The sequence below is a fragment of the Astatotilapia calliptera genome, chromosome 12 (assembly GCF_964374335.1).
Source record: "Astatotilapia calliptera chromosome 12, fAstCal68.1, whole genome shotgun sequence".
In the NCBI taxonomy this organism is placed as follows: Eukaryota; Metazoa; Chordata; class Actinopteri; order Cichliformes; family Cichlidae; genus Astatotilapia; species Astatotilapia calliptera.
Genome location: NC_137433.1, coordinates 35,102,728 through 35,113,688, shown reverse-complemented (window position 1 = coordinate 35,113,688; position 10,961 = coordinate 35,102,728). Strand labels below are relative to the sequence as shown.

General features: G+C 39.2%; 1 long non-coding RNA gene across 1 annotated transcript; it reads right to left on the bottom strand.

The window, feature by feature from the left end:
* Positions 1-6,441: 6,441 nt before the first annotated feature.
* Positions 6,442-10,066, bottom strand: LOC145432406 (uncharacterized). The gene is made up of 3 exons (XR_013912692.1): positions 10,033-10,066; positions 8,200-8,278; positions 6,442-6,855 (listed from the first exon to the last, which is right to left on the bottom strand). It is a non-coding gene; the product is annotated as an uncharacterized LOC145432406 (long non-coding RNA).
* Positions 10,067-10,961: the final 895 nt, after the last annotated feature.

Below are 10,961 nucleotides of genomic sequence, written 5' to 3'. Positions count from 1 at the left end.
TCTTAACCCTGGTCGGGTCTCCAAAGCAAAACTGGTTCTGTTTGAGGGTCTAAATTAAGTGTGACTCAAAATATGCCTATGATGCCAACATCTACTGATCACCAGTGCCCCACCCTGGGCCCATGTCTTTGGGTAAGGGACTGATTGTGAGAAACACGTGGCTGGGCCCAAAGGAGCCGTCGGCCCAGTAATTTGCAGATTGGGCATCAATCAAAGGCCTCCCCAAGTGCCCAAACTGTCTTTAGAAACCTGGCACATCATATCATCTTGTATGGGAGATTAAGAGATACAGATTAGCTAAAGACTTCAATGCACAGCAGAGGTTCTGAAATCAGTGGAGGGTAAAGAGGGGCTGGAGTTTTTAGAAAGGATGCTCAGCAGGTCAGGGTGATTAAGACAGAGATAGAAATGTGCTGAGAAGGTGGTAGGAGTGCTGTGAGGAGCTGATGAATGTATTAAAGTGCAGAGTATTAGTAAAGAAAAAGTGATGGGAACTATGAAGAGGATGAAGAGTGGTGGCTGGTCCCTGAGAGAGAACAGCAGCCTTTTTAACCAGACTGTTTAACACAATCTTGTAGAGTGAGACTGAGAAATGGAGAAGTGTATTGGTTCTGATTTTCAAGAGCAAAGGTGAAGTGCAGAACTGTCGTAAAGCTGATGAGCCGTACCATGAAAGAGTTATCAAAGCTGCGTAAAGAAGAGAAGTGAGAATCAGTGAGCAGCATTATGGCTTCATGCAGAGAAAGAGCACTAAAGATGTTGGCAATTTGTTTTCTCATACATCATTAAAGTGTCATCAATACTTAACTCATTTATATTTAAAAGCTGCCCAGAGGCCTCCGTCTGATCCAAAAGAAAAAAAACCAAAAACAAAACAGCAGCACATGCAAAGTCCTTGCCTCCGTCTCTCTGCTGCTGCTGGCATCCATCCATCTGTGCTGATATATACATGCTGCTGCCACTCATCCATCTGCTGTGAAACTCAGACTGGGTTTGCATGCTCGCTGAGGTGCTGGCCAATTGATGGAAGGGAAAAGAGACTGCAGCTCTGCCTGTTCATGGAAATCAGCCTTCAAAGAGAGATTATAATAGAAGCACTAATGAAACTGCGCTGCTAAGAACGTCATTTAAACATTTCTGAATTTACACAGCACAAAATAATCCAGTCTAGGTTCCTTAAAAAGCTGGGAGAGCCCATCTTCAGTGCCCTCTGTCCTCTCTAGATTTAGAACAAATTGAAACTGAGGGCTGAGTTTACATAATGAATTAATAGAATAATATTTATTGAAGATTTGCATCTAAAAGCATTGCAGTCCACTGATGTCATGTCCATTATCTATTTAAGGCTCTGAAAAGACGGTCTAGCACTCACTTGAATCTAAAGATGACATAACAGTCATGAGATTTTGCAAAGATCAGGAATCTTGCTGGGTCACTGCTTACAAGATTACAACTAAAATGCCCTTGGTGGAAATTTCCAAGAAGAAAAACTGTTGAACAAAGCAGCATGCCTGCCCTTGGCCAGACCTGCCAATGTGTGTGTGTCCACGAGAAAAAGAAGACACTGCACATAGTGGCTATGACAGTGGCAATAGTTGGGACAGAATGGAGAGACTGAAATTAATTTCATGTGGTTAGAATTTATCTGCATAATGTCAAGAAAAAAAAAGTAAGCAAATATTAAACATATTTAAATTTATTGGAATTTCAAGATAAGAAAAGGCTGACAGCTTTCATGGTCATCTCATACCAAGAACAAAATTGTTCTGATTTTATTAAAGCTTTGGACATTTGTCTGCAACACTGAAGCTGCAGGAAAGGTTGTTTTGTTGAAGGCCATAATTATGCAAGTAACAGTAATCTTGTTGTGGCTAAATTTCAAGCTGGGTGTCTTTAAACCATCGGAGAAGAACACAATGATGACATAATTAAATCCATTGAACATTTACAGCAGTGAAATCAGAGTGCCACATTCACGCTGTGAAAAAGTATTTGCTCCCTTCTTGATGTCTTTTTTCCCCCACATTTGATACACTTACATCTTTCACATCAAACGAATTGTAATATTAGGCAAAGATAAACTGAATAAATATAAAATGATGTTTTGATAAAAGCTATCCAATGCTACCTGTGTGGAAAAGGCCTAAACCTAATAAATAACTACTATATTTTTCGGACCATAAGACACATTAAGCAAAACAAACAGATACGTCAAACTTTACTCAACTCATTCTTCTTGCTTCCTCCACTTCTGTACCATTGATTCATTAATGTTGAATTCTCTCGCAGCTGCTCTATTTCCATGTTGCAATATATGAATGACTAACCTCGTATTGTAGATGGATTTTCTCAGTTGTTCTCCTGACTGAAGTTTGGTCCGTTTACAGCATCCTGCCATGCGATTGCATTTGTCCCTAACCATCGGGAACCCTCACGTTAACTTTTATCGAGTGGAAAAAAATAAGCGTTCATCCTACAGCTTCACTGTGTTTATGTTATGCTAACATAGCTGTGTCGCTAGCAATCACGTAGCAGCCATCACATTATTATATACCAGCTAGTCCAACTTCAGTAACCCTACAAACGTCTCTGCTGTTTAGTTTTCTGTCTTTATTTATGTTGGAAGTGAAAGCAAAGCTGTATGTCTTAATTTTTTCAGAAATCTCTCAGTCAGAACATGCTATATCATGTTTAGGTGGAAACTAGCGAGCTAACTTCCTGCTAACTTCCTGCTAACTTCTAACTGTTAAATTTAATACATTCTGTTTTCATGGATGCTTGGATGTTAAACTTAATTGTTACACCTGGTAAAGCAGCAACGCTGATCATTTTATTAAAGATGAAAGAATTTAGACAGTTTTTAACTCTCAGTGATGCCGCAGTGTTTGTTTGACTTTGGGACCTGAAGCGGAGTTTTGGACCCAGATTACTCCGCGAGTCTTCTGACTACGGCAGCCGTAATTCTCCGACAATCCATCAAAGCGGTGCGGCTTCATAGCTTACCAAAGTCGTACTAAAACATTTGACAGATTTTTGAGCGCTGTGTACCACATAAAATTGGTTCGAGGTCAATAAGCACAACCAGAATTCAGACATAAGGCGCACTGTTGATTTTTGAGAAAATTAAAGGATTTTAAGTGCGCCTTATAGTGTGGAAAATACGGTATACAATCAAGTGTTTGTGATAACTGGCAATGAGTCTTTCACATTACTTGGGCACAGTCTTTGCAGAATTGGTTTAATTCAGACACATTGGAGGATTTCCAGGCACAGAATACCTGTTTAAGGTCATGCAAAGGTATCTCAATCTAATTCATGTTTGGTCTTTATTAGGAAATCAGCCTTCAAAGAGAGAAGCACTAATGAAACTGCGCTGCTAAGAAAGTCAAGAACGTCTTTATTAGGCCTCTTTTTATTTTCCCTTTCGAGCCATTCAGAGGTGGATGTACTGGTTTGTCCTGTTGCATAACCCAAATGCACTTGAGCTTCAGGCCATAAAATGCAGTCACTGAGTTGACCATGAACTCCTCTGTTTACCAAAGTATTCCAGATTTAAATGTGACAGTTAAAGGCCAAACCTGTTCACCCAACAGGACAATGAGCCAAAGCACAGGAGCAAAGCTACAGCAGAATGGCTCAAAAAGAAATTAAATTAAAGTGTTGCAAAGGCCCAGGCAAAGTCCAGACCTCAGCCCAGTTGAAATGCTGTGTTGGGAGACTTTGAGAGCAGTACGGTAAAGAGGGTCGGCCACAATTCTTCCACAACATTGTGAGAAACTGATAAAATTATTCTGAAAAAATTACTTCAAGTTATTGTTTCTGAAGTTTGTTTTACTAGCTATACTCACATTTAAGCTCACTGACATTTAACAATGGGAAACAGTACTACACGCACACAGAGCTACAGTACAACCAGTCAGGGTGAGGCAAACGGTCATATTGGAGGGAAAAACAAAAACAGGAAGTAAAATGGAACAAAAAGGAGCGTCCATCCATTTTTTAAAATTTCTGTGCTGGAATTTTATGCACAAAATAAAAATACAGTCTCCCCTCAAAGTTAATGCAAATTCTTCTCCTGACAAGACAGTCCTCATTTTCTTGTGAAGAGGAAAAGCTTCTTCTTTTTAAAAAAAAAAGATCCTTACTAATGTTTGAGCCCTTGTAAGAACAAGGGTGGTAAGCACACCTCTCGGTGAATGATTTATCGGTTTTGGTCTTTCATATCACACTGAAAGAGATTATGTGCTGCAGAAATATCTTTTTAATTCAGCAGCAACTCACGAGCCCTCATTTGTCTCGACACGAATAGAGAAACCCTTTCAGTAGTGTGTGAATCTTGTCGGGAAATGATTTCTAAGCAGTGGGATGAACTCCAAACGCACACATGAACACAGGAGGGAAAATTCACATCCTCTGTAGCCTACTTCTTGGTGATAAGTCTTCTATTTTAGGCAGTTGTTAAGACAGGTAGTTTCACCTGGGAATTACCAGAAAGCCACAGAGTGGTGATAAATCACAGCCGTAGTGATGTGCTCAGCAAATGAAGCACAGAGGGAGAGCCGGTGAAATTAGCAGCAGAATGAGTCTCCTCCAGACTCCAGAAGCTAAAAACAAAGGCGACATGTAAAGCAGCTCTCGAGGAAAGCGGCAAACTGGGCACAGACCGCGGTGAGATGAAAATAGTGACAAACTGTTCACGTCGCAGGATGGTTACCCATCCTCTCCCCTTGTGATTTTTAAAAACAAGGCCTGCATTGCGGCTCTTGTTAACAGTAAACAGTCCTGGTTGCCTGGCAGGAAAAATGCCCCAGCATTCATCAGTCAGAGGCAAATATCTGAGACGGCAATGGCGAAAAAGAGAGGCTCATCAATATTTCAGCACACGCGATAACAAAAAGGAGGCCACTGCCTTTATGCTGACATTTCTGTGTCATTATTCACAACGAGATCTCTGTTCATTAATGCTTCAGGGTATGTATGCAAGAGGGCTGACAGGCAGGGACAAAAAACCCACAGAGAAGCTTTTGGTTCATAGTCTTGTTACACAAGATGCAAAACTACTCATGCAGAAATAAAATAAACAGGGTAACGGGCTTTCTAAAGCACAGAAAGTGCCACAAGTGCTTCACTGCAGACATGAAGGACATAAGCAAGAAGAAGAAGTGCGTATTAATCCACCGCTGAAAGAAGTCCTCAGCAAACACACCATGTCTCGGTCAAATTTGATAAAAAATGAAGGGAGCTGCTGTTTGAGGAGTCTAAAAAAAATCAAACTACATTACCCTGTAATTGTTTCACCATTTTTGGGAAGCCAAGCACTTTTAGAAGTTACTTTCCTTGGTGGGTAATCGTAATGTTACAGATTACTTTACAGTGGATGTCATTTGAATATAACCAGTGCACACCGGTCGCAAGGGATTCCCATGATGCATTGAGTTTTTCCTTTCCAGTCACCTTTCTCACTCACTATGTGTTAATAGACCTCTCTGCATTGAATCATATCTGTTATTAATCTCTGTTTCTCTTCCACAGCATGTCTTTATCCCGTTTTCCTTCTCCCACCCCAACCGGTTGCAGCAGATGGCCCCGCCCCTCCCTGAGCCTGGTTCTGCCGGAGGTTTCTTCCTGTTAAAAGGGAGTTTTTCCTTCCCACTGTCGCCAATATGCGTGCTCATATGGGGTCATATGATTGTTGGGCTTTTCTCTGCATCTACTGTACATTATAAAGCGCCTTGAGGCAACTTTTGTTGTGATTTGGCGCTATATAAATAAAATTGAATTGAAGGCAGCCAGTTTCATTTATTTTCCTTTTATGCTTTACTTTCCTCGTTGGCTCTGTCTGCCAGTCTCTTCCAGGTAATCAGTGGGTGGAGCTGACCTCGTTAAGGATGCCTCACACCTGAGCAGTTTGGGCGTAGTGTAGTGTAGCTCTGGCAGAAGCTCTAATACAGGCTGACTGACTGACAAACCTTTGTGTTATTGTTTTACATGGATGCTCTCACTCATACACTGCATACTTACTGACTTGCTGGCAGACAGTTATTTGGTTTCCTTATTTTACTTAATGAAAATAAAACACTAAACATCTTCCTAAGAGTGCGTGTGGCCTCCTTTATGTCGGTGACTAATAAATAACTTTATTAAAACCCAATACTGAAATTTCACAAGGACAATTTAAAGTAAATACGTTGCCCTGTCCTGTTTTTCTACACAATAATGATCTTCAGTGCACTATAACGAACCACAGCTGTCTGTACTGTTAGCAGGGTGAGAGGTTTTACCAGTGCTGAGAAAAAAAGACATAATTCACATCAGACCGGTTAGTGAAGTCTCATTATGAATCCTCGCTGCCACTAACTTGATGTTTTGAAACTGAAAAAAAAGTTAAAAACTGATACAAAAGCGAGCCTATCTCCACAGACAAGCGGGAAAATGCCCAACTTTATGGTAGGAATGACCAAGTTAGGTTTATTTATTTACATATCACATTTTAGACAACCTTAATTGACCAAAGTGCTGTACAAGTTATACAAAATATACACTATATAAAACATAAATAAATATACAATCAAATAAGACAAGTGAATAAGTCTGTGATTGCAGAATAAAAGCCAGGGTATTGAGGGCATTAACACATTAACCATGTGTACAGCCGGGTTATTCATGTCATGTAATTATACTGTAAACAATAAATGCTTTGTAACTACAAATGAGATCACAGGTCTCGTGCTGCTAGTTAGTCCAAAATTACAGGTTGAGAAAATTCAGCCTGCTACAGTTGAACTGTTTGAATCAGAGGAATGTGCTCCCTCCTCCTGCTTTGGCTAATGTTCTTGCAGCATCCTTGCAGATCAGCTGAAAGAGAAGAATCCGAATGCAAATCTAGTTTTAAAAGCTGTGTGTTTGACTTTACATAACATGAGACATGAGGAGTAGATTAGGTTCGAATCTGGCCTAGAACGAGGCTCTTTCCACTCATTGATCCCTTCTTGATTGATCTGGATCTGATTCTGTGTTTCATTCAGAATTACTTCAGTCGACTGTCACAGGAAAGTGCCGTGCGTTTAATGTGCAGTGATTTAGCATTGAGCACAGTGAAAAAAAAAAATCATAAATTAGCAAGCTTACAGCTCAGCGGGCCAGATGGTGTCATTAGATGAGGGACACATTTTAATTTGATCAACCAGATGTCCTCATATTCTCCATGTTTATTTGAGGTAAAGAGACCTTGACAAAATCATGTCAGACGTCATTTTTCTTTACTGACAGATGGCGCAGCCAGGAAAGTCCTTCAGCAGCCGCTCAATTCTTTCAGGGACACTTTCAAGAAGACTCTCCTGTGATTTCACTTCATGTTCCCAGGATGTTTTAAACTGATTGTAAACCTGGAACACAACTCTGATGTACTCTTTAAATTGATTAATGCCTCCCAAAAATGCTAACAAAACAAGTTGTCAATCAAAAGGTAGCCATGATCCTAAGCAAATCCTGCTTCAGCATTTGTTTTACTCTCAGTGGGAGAACAATTTGTGAAAGGAACAACTTGCTTTTTAAAATAATATTTGAAACCAGAGGTTCTGATATCTGGAGGGATCTTGGGGTAGAGCTGCTACCCCAAGCCAGATGAAGTGGTTTGGGCATCTGGTTCGGATGCCACCTAGGGATTTTCTGGGTACACCCAAAAGGGAACACACCCTTGGATAGACCCAGAACCTGGTGGAGAAGCCTAGAAACACCTCAGGACCACCCAGGAGGAACTGAAAAGTCTGAAATACCCTGGTTAGCCTGCTGCTAGCATGACCAAATGTTAGATAAGCAGAAAAGAATAGAAGGATAGAAGTCACATACACAGTGAGAAATAAGCTAATTTTCCCACTGACTTCCATACAGTTGGATTTTTTATTAAATTCATATACTGTATATAAAAGATGGCATAGACATAAATTATGCTGCCAATGTTTGCAGCATGGATGCCAAGCTAATGCTAATTATTGCTAAGTAAATTTTTTTATAAAGTACGTTTCACTCACCAAAACAAGCAAGCTGCATTATTTGTTAAATAATTGCATTAATATGCTCAAAAAGGCACCAATAGCACACATGCGGTCAAGACGCCCAGTTTAGTGAGTTCAGCTCCTAGGTTTACTAAAAAAAAAAAAAAAAAAAACCCAGCAGCATTTGTTAGGAAGGGAAACTTACCGAGGCTGTGATGGCCTTAAAGTTGAACTGCAACATTTATTCAGGAGTAGCCTTGTTGAAAGGAAGCACCCCCTGCTGGCTGCCAACAAGAATGCAGGTATAAAGCACTTTCTCTTGGCTTCAGTTTTCAGACCCAGAGGCTATGTCCAAATTAACAAATATGTTTTATTTGTTTCTGATTGACATACTTTTTAAACTGAACTGTTAAAAAAGATACATATAAATTTATAACCAAGCTTTGATGTTGTGGCAATGTCATGGTAATGTACGCTTACATATATATGCACAAAATTTTAAGGCTGGGGAGTTATAATCTTAATCTTAACTTAATTTTAAGATTTTTAAGATAATGATTATTCCAAACAAAAGGCTGAAGATGCCAACACTGATCTGTAACGTTTTATCACCCATCCACCCCTCCTCCTCCCCACTCTGATTTGAGGCACTATAACGAGAGCTCTCAGAAGATGATGTTGCTCAATATAAACAGTTTTTTTGGGCCTTTTCTGCTCATGATTGCCAGTTGAGATCAATTAGCAATAAAACTGTTGCCAAGTTGCAGCCTTTATATCACAAATATGTTCCAAGTTTGTTTGTTTTTTTTCATTGTAAAATTAGAAAAACTTGGATTTGCTTTGGTCGTGTCTCTGCATTTGACCAAAAGACTGACGTCCTTTTTGAGAGAGAACCCCTTAGCTAAAAGCTTGACATTATTTAAAGCGAAAACAGTGTTAAGCTGACAGTAGATTTCATTTTTTTTGGAGCAAATAGAACAGAAAGTGAACTGAACTGATTCACAACTCATCCAGGATTACATCCTGACCGTGTCTAAGCCTCAGAGAAGTCCTAAACTGATGTGGAAACAAACAGAATTTTATTCTTTTGAGGACAAATGAACTTTATTAGCGGCAGATAAAAAAAGAATGTTTATTTTCACCCCATGCAGACAGCAATCCTATTTTGAGAACACACACACGACTCCAAACTGATCCTGGGTCAATGAAATTGCTTTCAGATGCAGATACTCCCGAGTCATGCTGCATCTCACTTTGATTTCATAAAAGACAGAATATTTTACCACGGCTCTGTAAATCCAAAACCTGTAAATCTGACTGCAAACCTGCAAGTTGTATTCTTTTATGCTGCTCTTTATTGTTTCACTGATACTTATTTTACCTAAAGTTCCCCTCTCTCTAACTCTCTGAGCAACTTTATGCTTTTACTTCACTATATTAATTCATGTATTAATGATTTTTGCATGCAAAATATTAGCTTCCCCCCCCCATATCCTTTAACCATGAAACCAGCAAAACAGAGCATTCAAGATCCCCAAAGAGTGCAACGTGCTTTCAGAAAGCTCAGAGAAACCAACAGAGCTCAAGATTTAAAGAGAGATATCAATTTAGTATTTTTTCACTTTTCAAATATTATCCTGGGTAATTAATCGACTGCAGTTAGATGGATTTACTTACAGTATATTTATTTTAGAAAAAGAGCCACAAAAACACTGTAAAATAAAAGTGGCTCATTATAGAAAATTATGTAAATGATCTAAATAATCTAAAAGTGAAGCAAAATGTCTCACTGGATAAAAATATGCTGCTGATATTACCACTGTGTGGCTGCAGTTACAGCCACACAGTGGTAATATCAGTTTTGAGGCTTATACAAAACACTGCTTTGACTTTTGTCTTTCTTTAGGAATTAATTTACGGGACAATGAATAACTGGTTTTGGTTTAGAATTAATTCACATACATAACACTGTACTCTAAAATAAGTGCGCACATTTTAGTTTACACTGTTATGTATGATTTAATCTCCTCGGAGTTACCTCAGTTGCAGCTGCTGCAGTCCCTTGATTGAGGAGCCAAGGGGTGGAAAAGGGGCGGAGCAAGCCTATATGGAGAGCAGCAAATTGGCTCATTCCATAACTCGGGATCATGGGGGGGATTGGAGTTCGTTACATTAGTTTCAGTTAGGTTTCGTGTGTTGTGTTTTTGTGGGCTGATCAGCCACTATTTAAGTTTTTCCTTTGTCTCACTTAATTAGCTCAGTTTGTTTGAGTTACCAGTATTGTTTGTTGGCAACTTCGAGTGGAGTTCTGTTATTTTGGCATCTTTTATGGACCCAAGATTTAGATTTCTTTTATATGATTTAACCAACTATGTTTTTGGGTTAAATAAAAAAAACAACTTTTTTTGGACTTTAACCTGTGCCTGAGTTTCCTTCGCTGCTCGGTCCAATGCTGTAAATATAATGGCAATAATAAGTCCAAATAAATAAAAGATCAATAAAACAAAATACTTACTGATCTGTTTATTGGCTCTGTAAAATAAACCAAAATAGCTCTTTGTGTTTGGTATGTGCAGTGGTGTAAGGGCAGCAAACAGTGCGGGATATTTAAAATAAAATAACTTGTAGATGTGAGAGGTCTGAGGAGTTTCTCTTTGAAATTGAAGAAGTTTGAAGAGTCATGAAAGTTTCCTGTAAGTGTCCTTGTAGTCATTTTCTACGCTGTAAGCCAGTTCAAAGTTCTCTAGAGAACATTTTTGTTTAAAATTTACAAGAATTTGTTTGAGCAAGTGATTCTCTTGGATGACAAAGATTTGTGAAAGGACCATCAGAGGAAAAAAAAGCCAACGCTTCAGATATATTTGAAGTGAATTCTTCTGGTCTTACTCAATTAGGATCCTAAACGGCAGTAACGGGTGTGACTGTACTTCAGTGAAGTTTAGAGACCCTGAAATTCAAGATGAAAAC